The following is a 14,454-nucleotide window of genomic DNA, read 5'->3' on the forward strand; positions in this document are numbered from 1 at the left end:
TAAACCACACTTGCCACTGCTAGGGCCCACCTGCTGGTGCTAAGACAACAAGGGCCATATGTATCAAGCTATTTAGCATTCGCAAAGGCCGAAATTCTGCGAATTACAGCCTTTGCGAATGCTAAACACCTAAATGGTATGTATGAAACATTTTTGCATCAAAATAAGGAATCGCAAAAATTGCTATTCCTTATTTTGCGATTGCACTTAAGGAATCGCAAATTTTGCGATTCCTTAAATGCAATGTATCAAAGTAAAAAAATGCCATTAAGGAATCGCAAATTACCACCAACTTCTAGTTGGTGGTAAGTTGTGAATTCTTTTAATAATGCTTTTTTCCATCAAACCAAAGGTGCCATATGACGCCCATACATGCCCTTAGGGCATGTATGTGCGCCATATGTCCCCAAATGTCTTTTTCAGGGGTGCAGCAGGGTGTTCTTGAGACACCCCTGCACCCTTGAAAAAATTCCTAATTTGCGATTAGCTAATTGCTAATCGCAAATTACCCCTTCATTCTTATGGGCCTCCTGGCCCATAGAAATGAATGGGTAATTTGCGATTAGCAATTTGCTAATCGCAAATTAGGAATGGTAAGGAATCACTATAAAAAAGCGATTTTGTACATACATACCGTTTTGCGAATTCCAAATAGCGATTCCTTAAAATTCGCTATTTGGAATTCGCAAAACGGAATTATGATACATATGGCCCCTAGACTTCTAACATCTAGCGGAGACTTCTATGGTCTAGCATGGGAATGAGCTCCCTCAGGAGAGTAGTCTGGTAGACTGGTCATGAAGGCTGAACAGGATTCTCCAGTTCCAAATTTGGCAGCACTGGCCATAGTGCCACATCCTCTCCCCCACTGAACACCATACTACCTCCCTGAGAGAAACTCGCACTGCCTTCAGCTACAACCCAATTGTGCCCCGCTATAAACACAATGGATGCAACTCAATTCACATATTGCACTATACAAGAATAATATGCAGCCTGAAAAAAAAGGTAACAGCATCCTGGAAAAAGCAAACACTCATATGGAATGCAAGATTAAGCAAAGCATGTGAAATGTACGCAGGAACAACATTGTGATCTTAAAGCTTTTACACTCATTATTCAGAAGTCAATGAGTGTTTTTGCCTGAAAAGTTGAGGACATGACTTCAGGGCCTGTAAGGGACCTTTTGCAATATCTATTACTTATATCCTTACAAAACGTAAGCAGCATGGTTTAGAGAGACAACATCCCTGATAACAGAACCGCAGTACACATTTTATAAACTAAAAAAGAGGAAAACAGCAGATAAGGATCACATTAAATGTTTTCCACTCCAGGCCATCAACCGAGTATTGCAGTACCTCCAGGAATGGAGCAGTTCCTCACCCGGGGAGAACAATGCTGTTAAAAGAAAGACAAGAAAATGAAAGTAGGGTTTCACTGGCAAACTCTGTAAAGTGGCGCTAATGTGTTTGGGTGTGAATAAATACAATCTGGCCGCTTTGCGACCACTCTGTCTTTCTTCATTAACCCCTTCGAAGCTAATGACGAGCTGGGCTCGTCATGGCGCTTACCTGCCGTGCGCGGATGACAAGGCCAGCTCGTCATGATTAATGGTCATTTTGGTTCTGCAGCGCAGGACGGGAAAACGCCTAGCAGCCATGTGGTTAACAGCTAGATTCATGAAGCCAAATTGCGATCGCAATAGCTGCGAATAAGTAATTGCGATTGCAATTTGAATAAAAGAAATTCATGACAGTGTAATCTCTAAAAATGCGAATTCGCTAAACAAAAATTGCGATTTCGCAAATAAATTCACAGAATCCTGGAAGAAGCCCATTTGCGAATCTGAAATTGCGAGAAACCATGGAATCTGCGAATTAATTTGTGAAATCGCAAAACAATCGCAATCGCTATTTATGAAAAATCGCAAAAAGCAAAAATTCCGAAAATCGCTATTTGCGACGCGCAATTTAAGGAGAACCTAAACCAGGTGGTAACCAGTAAGGAATTTTTTTTTTCCCTCAAAAAAACGTTTACAAACTACCAACAGGTGCAGGCCTGACCAAACACACTTAAGGATATGCAGCTGGAGAATGAGGACTCTCACAATGCCAGGACTCTACATGGTGGTCAGGCGGCGTAGGCTACAGCGAGCAGCACGGAACAGACGTAGGATCCAGGAGCGGATATTCCGCCAGCGGGTCACCCTTCTGGGCCAAACCAGGGAGCAAATTTACGCTAAGTACCGCCTGAATGGGGCAATGATCATCAAGCTGATCCGGGACCTAGACCCCCTGATGCAGCACCCAACAAGGAGGACCAATGCCGTGCCCACCCATGTCCAGGTATTGTGCAGCCTGCACCTTCTGGCCTCTGGAAGCTTCCAGGGGATAGTCACTGTTGCAGGGGGGATATCCCAGCCCACCATGTTCCGCTGCCTAAGGAGTTTCCTGGAGGCTATGCTGACCCGGCTACACCACTACATCTCATTCCCGACCAGCCAACAGGACTTGAATGACACCAAGCTACAATTTTACAACGTAGCACAATTTTCACATGTAATAGAATGCATTGACTGTACCCACATCTGCCCACCAGCACAAACAGAATACATGTATCGCAACCGCAAGTCCTACCACTCTCTCAATATCCAGATGACGAATCATCACTGACATAGTGGCACAGTACCCGGGGAGCACACATGACTCCTTCATATTCCGGCACAGCGGCATTCACACACGACTGGCCAAGGGAGACTTTGGGGAAGGACACCTACTAGGTAATTACACATGCCCCACAATAGTACACTGTGATAATGGTGCTGCGCTGAACAGGCACTCACCCTCTGCTCCTATCATTCAGGTGACAGCGGCTACGCTCTCCGTGAGTACCTCCTCACCCCATACCTCAACCCTGCAACACCACAGCAACAGCGTTACAATGCTGAACACATACGCACAAGAAATTGTATTGAGAGGACATTTGGCCTTTTGAAGAGCAGAGTCCGCATACTGCACAAGACTGGTGGGGCCATCAAATACGAGCCAGAGGTCTGCTGCCGCATCGTGGCCGTGTGTGCAATCCTCCACAACATTGCTACCAAGCGCAGGATACCTGTAGATATCTCTGGCAGTGAGTCGGAAGGGGACAACCGACCACCTGCTCATGTGCGTCATGCACGCGGGGAGAATCCTGCAGAAGGACACAGGCGCCGTAACCAAATCAGCATGAACTATTTCTAGTGCACCCACTCCCCACACCCATTACTTCACTCGTGCATGACAATAATAATAATGACATGAGTCAGATAAAGTTAGACAGAATATTTGTTATTGTTATAGCACAATAAAGTGGGGATTCCCCAAACTGTTACATGATTGTCATATTGCGTCATATGACCCATGTTCTTGAGGAGGGCATGCTTGTAGCAGCAGCATGGCCCCTCATGGTACTAATCAAATGTTCAATGCCGCCTCCGGGCAGATGCTCCCAACCTTCTTTCCACTTCCTCCTCCTGATTCGGCAGTGAGGCAGCAGAGGGCCTGCTGCTGAGGCGGGGTGCTACCACCAGTGGCACAGATTGGCTACTATGGCTGGAATTAGCCTCACTAGTGTCGTCCCCCCCCCCCGCCTGGCCATGGCCAGTTGCCTGCATGCCCTGTATTGCTGTTGCCACTTGCTCCAGAGCTCTCGCGACGTCCTGACAGAACTGGACCATTTGGACCTACATGGCCAAGGAGTGTCGTGAGAGCTGGGAGGTTGCGTTGCCAACAATATAATTAGACCGCGTGTATGCTGACAGGCGGGTCAGCAGCTGCTGGTGTCTGCGCCGGTTGATGTCCCGCTGGCTGTACATGGCCTGGGTGTTGGCCTCCATGGCAGCTGTCATCCTCTCCATGCGGTCTGACATCTGACCAACATTCCTGACGGTCTTGTTCAGCTGGAGATGTATAGCCGCGAGATGACGGGCTTGTGTCTGGTGGACGTGGAGCATACAGCGCTCAATAGAGAGCCCACCAGGCCACACGTTCAATCCCCTGCCAGCGCGGGAAGTGGTATTGCGCAGCTCCCTCACCAGTCCGCTTGACTGGCTCCTCACAGCCGCAGCACGGTGGGTTTGTCGGCGTGTTGCTGCTGGTGTTGTCAGCCCCACTGGCGGTTGTGTCACTCGCTGTGGTACTGCTGCGCCTGTTGGCGCAGAGGTGGTACTGTCCACAGGGGCAGGTGGTGGTATGACCGCTGGTGCGGCAGCTTGCCCTGATGGTCCTGGCTGTGGGGATAGATGTAAGTCTCCCTCGGTGTCCTGTGTTATATCCTCAATTTGCAGGGCATCGCTGTCCGTACTGGGGACTTCAGCGCCATCTGTGATGTAAAGTGGACGTTGATTAGTGACATGTTTCTTCCACATTTAAGCTTCCTACATACATGCAGGCTACCATTCCCTGACTCGCTGCAGGATTGACTCTCACTAAACAGGTCTGGCTGTATGGGGCTAGATGGTAATTGTGGTCAGACTACATGTCCCACAATGCAATAGCGCTTTTGTGTTGTGCTTTGGCTGCATGACTGGGGTTTGAAATGGGATGATCTGGAGTCATGGCCATTGTTAGGGGACAGGGGTTCGCAGTCGCATGGCCCTTACCTTGTGTATCTTGGGTGAGTCGGGAGGAGTCCCCGCTGGATCACCCCACGCATGCCTGCGGATTAATGGTGTCCTCTACTCGGTACTCGAGTGGTGTGTTTGGTGGGACAGTGGGCTCCCCTCCACCTGTCGCAACACGCTCCCCCAGCCTCTCTGCGATCTTTTCCTTTGCCTGCCCTCTGAGGTCGTACCATCGTTTTTTCAACTCATCCACAGAGCGCTGGGTCACCCCCACAGAATTCACTTTTGCGAGGATGCGCACCCAAATCCTCCTTTTATCGGCCTCAGGCACCCTTCTCGAGTCTTTCCCGAAGAGACGGTTGTGGTCCTTGCAAACACCCTCTATAAGATATTCGAGCTCTTGCTCGGAAAATTCAATTTTCCTTTTTCTTCCTGTGGAAGTTTCACCTGCAGCTTCCTGTGACATGTTGTGCACTGGGGTGTCTCCTGGATTTCACCTGTAGGCACTCTGGAGGGGAGCTCTGGCAATGCTGCTTCCACTTCAGGCTCTCACTGCTGAATGAGGGTGGAACCTGCCTACTTCACTGTGCTCAGAATGCGACTTCCTGTTTTTGCGATCTCGCAATGAGCGAGATCGCAATTTGCGATTTTGGTAATTGCGAAATCGCAATTTCAACACGGGTATCGGCCGAATCTGCGATTTTTTTCCGATTTTAGGGAACTCGCAATCGGCGATTACGGACGATTGCGAATCGCTTTTTTTTTCTCGCAAATTTTCATGAATGCCATTCTGCGATTTCTAAATTGCGATTCGCTTTTTCTCGCAATTTAGGAATCGCAGAATTTGACATTGATGAATCTGGCTGTTAGTTATTTATTTATTTTTCGTATTTTTAACCTTTTTTCTCTCTTTCCCGAGGCTGCACTTTGGAATAGAAAAATCAGAAAAAGGCGATATTTCCAGCAACAGTGTTTCTTTTTCTTTGATCCATTTCACAGGGTAAGGAATGAAGGAAACGAGAGAAAAGAGAGGGTAAGAGCTGGTTCTTGAAGTCACAGTTTTCAGCAAGTGAGGAGGAGCAAGAGAGAGAGACAAAAAGAGAGGGAATAAAAGGAAGAGGAAGAAAGAGAGATGGGGCAGCTGACAGTGGCAGAGCAGTAGAAGTAGACGTTGTCCTTGCTTCTCTGGGCATGAGGAAATGGCAGATGCTCTTTCTTCTCTGCCCACCCCAACCTTCCCCGAATGGCCACGAACGGCCAAACCTGCCTTGGCCATTACTGCCTTCCTGGGACGCACTTTTAAAATAGAAAAGTTGGGGAATGGATTCTATTAAACGAAAAGAGATGGGGCACTCGCGGTCAGGCCGTAAGGCTTTTCCTTCTGTGAACTAGCAAATACGAATTTCATACATACGTAAGTGTAGCTAATGATTTGATTAAATTATGCCTTAAAATATGGAAGAGGGTTATGCAATAGACTGAAAAAGGGATGGCTTTGAGGAAGTAAACATGATGCAATGGCAATGAAATTCAAGGGGAAGTGTGTTTTTGGAATTACAGCAAACAAGCCCCTCGGGCTTCAAATTCCACACACATTGTAAAACTGCAACACCTTGAAAACCTTCAGATCAGAATAAACACAAAGCAAGGCCACTTTTGTAATTAACTGGCGTCGTCGCATGTTGAGACTGTACATTCCACAATCGCTTCTATCCGGGATAACCTCATAATATTCATAACACGTCCCTTTAGAAACCCGGTCCAGACACTTAGGGATTTGTTTTGTAGTTAAACAAGACAAGCAATGAAAAAAGTTGTTCTTGGACAAAAACACAAATTAAACAACAATGCTTTCCTACAGGCACTAAATTATAACTCTGTGTTTATTTTTTGCACTTAGGGTTTCACATTGGCGAGTAGAGAACTCAATGCATTTTCTAAAAATAAATGACTGCAGGGCTATTTCCCAAACCAGGCAACTCTGTTTTGGATAGGACACACCGAACGACTCAAAGTGAATATGTATGAAATTCGTATTTGCTAGTTCAAGGAAGGAAAAGCCTTACGGCCTGACTGCGAGTGCCCTGGGGAGGCTAGGTGGTTATCGCACCCCATAAAAAGGAGGGTTAGAAGGTTAGCACAACCCATAAAATCCGATACTCCTAAATTTGGAATTTATTGTCTGCTACAAAATCCGCCTATCACAAGTATTGTCTGTGAAAATGAGGTATAACATGAAGATTTAGTGTAAACACCTTTTCCCCCAGGTACATTTCAGTAAGTTTTACCTTCTGAAATGTATCCCGGAGATTTTAACCAATAAATTCTGTGTACTCGGAATTACTACCCCTGCACAAAGAGTAGTTTGTAAAGGGGTTGGAATTTAATAGGGTACTCTTAATCAGGCCCTGAAAGTCCAATTGGGTACAAGAAGTAGTCCTACATCCAACATTTATCAGGCATTCCACTTTATAGACCCTCATTAAGAGTGACTAAGTGGGGGATGCAATAATCACCACACCTCATAAAATCCTATATTCCAAGAATTGGAAATTAGCAGGTGCAATCATTATTGCGTGGTGCAAGTTTAGCCCGTTTTAAAGGTGGCATGACTGCACATGTCACAATTTAGCAGGCCACTCATAAGGATGGCGTATATGTCAATTTCTAACTATCCCATACATATAACAAGAATAACCTAAAATAATCTATAGGAATAACAATCCCGAGTCTTTGGGAGTAAAGTAAGCATAATTGATGTAATAGACTTTTTTCCACAGTGCAACACGATCTCTCAGCATCATTAATTATGGTGGCCAGCATCCATGTATTGCTCTCACAGATTTCCATAAGGTACCAATGTAGTTCTGGTCCAATGATTTTGAGAATTCTAAATAAAATGACAACTCTGATTTGGGTAAGTCTCCAGTGAGAAGGCACTTTTGAGGCCATTTGCTGCAATTTGTGCCCTCTTTGCCTATTATTGCTGTGTTGATGTAGGGGAAAATTATTGTAGTGGCTTTAATGTAGTAAACACTTTGCAGCACTTCTCAGTTGGAATACAAATGACTTCATGATTGACCCCTCTGGCCTTCAAGTGGGAATATCTTGGCAAGATGAAAGCTGTTCAAGCTCTGAATAGTCGATGGGAGGAAGATGGTATAAGTTTTGAAGATGCCAAAGAGGAGTCAGTGTGTTCTGAACCAAAGGTAGTGGCTATAGTCCTCTGTAATGCTATGAAGTTGGGAATGGTACAATGGTGCACATGGCTAGGGTTATTGCACCACTCGAGCAAACATTTTTTTCTGGATTACAAAGTGTTTTACCCTTAGTGAACTTGAGAAACATATTAGTAATCTGAAGCGGATATATGCCATTTTTATTATTTGATGGGGAGACCCAACTTGTACTCTGTTTTTGAGTGAGTGGCCCCTGCCTTCTCAACTCAGGCAATGTGGTGACTCATGGTGTTGACATTATGATACTAATCCGGCGGCCCAGGGCTTTTACGCTGTACTTTTTTGGGTAGGCTGAAGAGTGGCCATACACGTTACAGGTCTGTCCATTCTCTATTACTAAGGACCTTTGTCTACAACACCTCTGGGGCAAATATCAAGGACATGTGTGGACTGTGTAGGATGTGTGGTTCACGCGACGGTGTCCATTAGGACCCTGCTGTAGGCTCCTTTGTGTTTGAGCTGGTGAAGTTAATTTAGGACTCTAACCTTCATCTGCACGCTTCTTGACCCCTCCATGAAATCTATGTAAGCTGGTGATTGGGGGAGATATCTTACTCCTCCCCATGGTGCAGTGTAGATTTCACCTAGCCTGAATGAATCCAGTGTAGGGTTCATATTCCTAGACAACGGGAACGTATGAAGACCCTGGTCCACATACCCATGGGTCTTTACTGTAGGCGTTTTGATTGATCAGTCCATGGACTGTGTGTTCTAATATTGCCAATTATTTTCCCTGGACTAAAGATGACCCATCTGAACAGTGACTGCGCTGGAATAAACTTGGCCTTGCGCAAGAAGCTGCTGTGTATATTTTTCTGGGATATATCAGAGACATTGAAATCCTTCAAGAGAATGAGGACAGTGAAAAGGTAAGCATTATTCAACAGAAGCTGCTACTAGATCCACAATGTGAGGCTTGGAACGAAAGCCACACCCAAAAACATATTTTAATTTAAAAGCAGGTGAATATACGACTCGCATACTGACGTGACTTACTCTCAAATGTAAATTGATTTGAAAAAGCTTCGACAAGCACAAATAACCAAAGGTAGTGCGTAAGCTAGAGTGGGCTGGAGACCACATGGTCTTTGGCCAAAAGAAGGCAATCTTTATCTGCTGTCAAATTAAATGTTTTATTTCTGTTTAATATTCATGCGGTTTGATAACTTTTATTTATGCTAATTGGGGGGGCAATGGGTACGCTTTCGGAACCCTTGGGACTTGAAAAGCACATGCTTTTTTAGGTCTCGCCAATGCAGCGTGAATGCGCTGCCTAGGAGAAAGACCTTTAGCCATCGATGTGCCTTTTCATGCCAAAACGTGCACACGTGCACGTGTGGCGCTTCCCTTGCAGGAGCGAGCTTTGGACACCATATGTTTGTAACTAACTTGCAAACATATGGTGCCCCTGCCCGTTCCCACAAGGAAAACAGGCGCAGGCCTCCTGTCTTCCCTCCCCCGGTTTCCTCCCTTGTTAGCACAACTCACACGTGCGTGTTTTTTTTTTCTTTAATGAAGGTGAAATAAAGCCGAAGTGTCTTCAGCCTTTCCAGTTTTTGGCGCCCGTGTTTGTTTTCTTTTATGGGCACAGTTATTCCGGGGCTTGCTTTGTACCTGTGCCACAACATACAAAGCAAGCCTCGTAATACGTGTGCTCATTAAAGAAAAAAAACACGTGTGCAAATAACTGTAAAAGCTGAAGACACTTCAGCTTTATTTCACCGCCTTTAAAGTTTCAAAATTGTAGTCCGCATTTTTTTCTAACGGTGACACAACGTTGAAAAAAATGCTGACTACAATTTTTAAACTTTGATGGCGATGAAATGAAGCCGAAGTGGCTTCAGCTTTTACAGTTATTTGCGCACATGTTTGTTTTCTTTTTTCAGCACACTTATTACTGGGCTTGCTTTGTACCGGTGCCACAACGTAGAAATAAAGCCGACTCCCACTAATGTGTAATGAGCTCTGCTCACCCGCACCCATTCCACTCATGATTTCGCCCGGCAGCTCTTGCAAACGGCAATGCAGTGTTCACTGGGAAAAAGAAACTGGTTAGTAATGTCACCGGGCTTAAACATGGACTTGCCCAGTTATGTCTGTAACCCACACACAGTGTTTTCATGACAGACAACCATCGCAAACAAAAGGACATGGTCACAGAATAAAATAAAGATATTAAGTCAAGAGTTAACTATGCCTGAAGAATGTATTGTAAGAGTTGCAGCAAATACATGGGAGGTGTATTCATAAATGGGTTGTTCACAAGAAAGGATGAATGCACGCTGGACAGTGAGGAGTCTGAAGTTCAGCACGACATACAATGTCTGACATGGCCAAAAACGCACAGCGCATGGGACGCCATGTTTGAACCACTGCACCATGACGCACATACACAACCAGAAGTGACCCATGTCTATACGGTGAAGACCTGTTCAGGGCATACCGCAACTCTGCTTTAATGTTTCTAACGACTTTAACATTTACTCCAAAGCCACGACACACAAGGAAAAAAGGTGCATGAAAGGGGGAAGTTGTTTTACCAGATTCCAGTTTCCGAAGGCAAATAGGATTTTTGGAATGAATCAATTCACCTTTGCTACAACTAACGTATTTTCAAATTTTTTTAATTAAGAAGTTTGCTTGACAATCGCTATTGTATCTTTAGGGGGTCTGTCATAAAAAATTAACCTGTGCTGCATAGGGAATAAGAGAAAAGGCGAGGAAAGATGCAGAGTTCATTCCAAAAACACAGGTTGAACAAGTGATGATCTGAAGCATTACCAGTACTTTTATGCTGTACATTGCCACTCCCCCTCAGCAAAAAGAAAAGAAAACAAGCAGTTGCAAGGCCAATAGGTCTGACCTTAGCAAGCTAATGCGCTGGTTATTTTTTTCTATTTTTTATTGCAAGCCTGTGCCACAAGAATAAAAAACGAAATTTGAATAACATCCATGATGTGACTGTTTTACTAGTTATGTTTTTCAAATAAGGAGCATTTCAATGATGCCAGGCATTATTATTACAATTTGTGAAAGAGACCAGAATAAATTATGACCTAATCAAGCACACAAATTGCTGCCAGCTACTAGGTTACAATATCACTTAAACACTTTCTAACAACAACTTTAACAAGCATTGGCATAGCCAATAGGTCTCGACTTTGGGACCATATAAGTGTTTAGCCATGCAACAGTTGATGTTGTTGCACTAAGGATATTGTGCTGGATAACTAAACACTTATATGGACCCAAAGGCGAGACCTATTGGCTATGCCAATGCTTGTCTATCATAGCATACAATTTTGACTTAATCCACTCAAAATGGACAAATATTCTCACCACACATTATCACATCTATAAATCCGTTTTCATAATAAGGTTAAACCACTCAAAAAGGACAAATATTCTTGCCACACATTACCACCTTGCAAATTTGTTTTCTTAATTAGATAGTAAAACGTGTATGCACCAAACATGCCTTATTTACCACTAAAAACATGAACTAGCACCAGCCATCATGTTTCGTGACCCTGTTCTTAGCGTTTTTTTTGCTCTTTTGGACTTGGCTAACACTCTGCAAAAACCCTCTAAAGCGTTAATTTGCTTGTAAATTATCACTTAGAAAGAACGTGGGTCTGAGGAAAGGGTACAGAGAAAGGATCAAAGTATGAAAAAAACCGGATAGGTTGCACGAAAAACATTCTCTGGAAAAACAGAGCATATCATTAAAGAAATGCAGTTTTGCAAATTCCGGGCGAAGGTTTACTTTTATCGGAGAAAAGTAATTTTGTTTGGCTTATGGTTCAGTGACTTTTTTTCCTGGGCTTTTGATTACTGTCCTTTCACCAACCACCCTCTAGGAATGTTAGAAAAAATGCCGCCATTAGCTTCATGTAAACCATTGGAACATGGGAGGAAAGACATTTGGCTAATGTAACAACTCCTTGCAGCTTTCCATGTGGGATGAATGTTCACTGTCTGAAGCAAAACATGTGGGCATAAATCATAGCCAGCCGTGGATGACTTTATCTGCCTCCTCCGCCTATCTGCCTTTTTTCACGATTACACAAGCTACAAGACACATCTGTGGTACTAAGTTGTTTTCAGGGAGGGGAAATGAGCGCCTTCTTTCCTAGGGTCATGTTTCATAGCACTTAAGTAATCAGGAAACCCGACTTAGTGCTGAATCAGAATGTTCAGAGAGACGTTATTTACAATGCCTGTGATATCCGTCCAATGTGCCAGTAACCTGGTCCATAATTAAGTTCATTGTACAGCAGGCTTGAAAATGTCGCAGATGTTATAGAGCACAAATTGTCTCACAGTTCATACACAACAAATAGTTCCGAAATGTATAAATATATGAAATAATGATGCACAAATACAGCCAATATCATAACATTTAAATACTCTGGGGCAGATTTATGAGGCCCTTGCGCCTCCTTGCGCCGTAATTGCGTCACTTAATGTGACGCAACGGCGGCGCAAACAATGCGCCCTATTTACAACGTGACGCATCTAGGAGATGCGTCACGTTGTAAAGCCCTGCGCCATAAGGAGGCGTTCCTGCGCAGGGGGGGGCGTTCCTGCGCAGGAACGCCTCCTAAAAGTGGCTGAGTGAAATCTATGCGATTTCGCTCAGTCACTTTCTACGTCAATTCCTTACGCCTGCTTGAAGCAGGCGTAAGGGTGACGCACCATGCATTGAAGAGGTGGCTCCTGTGCATTGCAGGAGTCATGTCGCACTTCCGACATGACTACTGCAATGCGCCGCCCGTACGGCGAGAGATGCGTCACGCATCTTCACTAACTTGCACCATGGTGCGCCGCATCATAAATGCGGCGCACCATGGGTGGCGGAGCAGTGGCGCAATGTGGCGCATGTTAACTGGCGCATCCCTGGGGATGCGCCAGTTAACATAAATCTGCCCCTCTGGGACTTATTTTTAAAACCCTGCGTCACATTTGTGCTGCTGTTGCGTCATTTTTTGTGACGCTGTGGCGGCATAAATAATGCACCATGTTGCGCCATATTGATGAAGTGACGCATCTAGGCTGATGCGTCACTTCGTAAAACTCTGCGCTACATTATACCTGCGTGGGGTATAATGTATGCAGGGTAGGCGTGCCCTGCATCAAAGCCTCGTAGAAGTTGAAATCCATAAGATTTATGTGCACAACTTCTAGGACGCCATTGCTTCAAAGCCTTAAGCCTGCCTCAGGTGGCGAAAGAGTGACGCAGACACTTTCACATGGGGCTTGCCCCATGTGAAAGGACACATTGCTGGAGTTGCATCTGTTTTCAGACATACACCAGCAATGCGTCACTTTTGCGCCAACAGTAGCTCCTTGCGACATGATGCGCCGTACTGTAAATACGGTGCATCTATGGTGTCGCAAGGAGGGCGCACTGAGAAGTGTGGCAGCGCTGCTTTGTCGCAGCAATGAGACACTTCTCATAAATAAGGCCTTAAATATAAAAACACAGAATCTAATGTAACATGATAGGCCTAATTTACAAATGCATTTTTGTTAATAAAGATAAGTTTACAGCCAAAAATGGTTGGATTTACGCCTGTTAGGTATTGACAAACGGATTACCCAGCAGGTGTAAATCCTATTACAAATGCTTAATTGTATGTCATGACTACATGCGGTTATGTTGGTGTAAAACCAAGCAGTACAAGAGGTCGTCTGTAGGCATGACAAGTGGTGACTTGCCTTGTGAGTTTGTCAATTCCCATAAACATTTAGCTGGGGCGCTTTTGCAAACTGCTCTCTGACCCTCTCCCTCCCAGGAAACGGTTGGAGATAGGTGCATGAAAATGGCTGGAGCAAGTCCATTTCCAGGAATGGAGAGAAATAAAGCAGAAAGGGAAGGGATTTCTCCATGTTGAAGGTGACACGTGGATGAAAACAAAAGAAACACATATGGGCTGCGCATCAGCACTTGAAATTCCCAAAGAAGAATTGCTGTATGTTGAAAAGGCATGAAAATATTGACTGAAAAAGTCACACGACTTTTCCAGGAATATGCCTGGAAATATGCGACTGACGGGGACGGTGAACAGAAAACAAGCGTCAACGTATGTGCAAGCAGAGTAAGCTATCAAGAAGTAAAAAGGTTTCCCGACTGGTCATAGACCATAATACATCACAAACCTATAAGTATGATTACAAGTACACAATATCATGTGAGAGAAGCTCAATTTGAACTAATCATAATGCCATCATTAAAATACAATCAGTATATATTTCAACAAAGAATTAAAACAAATTATTACAAATTATTAAAAAAATTATTTAAAAAAACACCAACAAGACTGTCACAAGATATTGTAGGAAAAATTCATACATATTTATTCAGTACAATGTTATTCATAAACAAATTATGTGAAAAACTATATAAACATAATAAAATTACAATGTAATTAAAAACCAGAATCACAATACTGGAAAATGAGCTAAAAAAGAAGCAGTTGTCGACTCAGCGTTTTGTTTTTTTCGAAGTTAAAAACACCTTCTTCAGGACAGTTTCTAAATGAATGAGAACACTATTCCCATACAGTGACAGTCATTGTTTTTACAGATGTTCTGGTGGCGCAGGTA

This window comes from Lissotriton vulgaris, unplaced genomic scaffold (genome assembly GCF_964263255.1).
Source record: "Lissotriton vulgaris unplaced genomic scaffold, aLisVul1.2 SCAFFOLD_779, whole genome shotgun sequence".
Taxonomy (NCBI): domain Eukaryota; kingdom Metazoa; phylum Chordata; class Amphibia; order Caudata; family Salamandridae; genus Lissotriton; species Lissotriton vulgaris.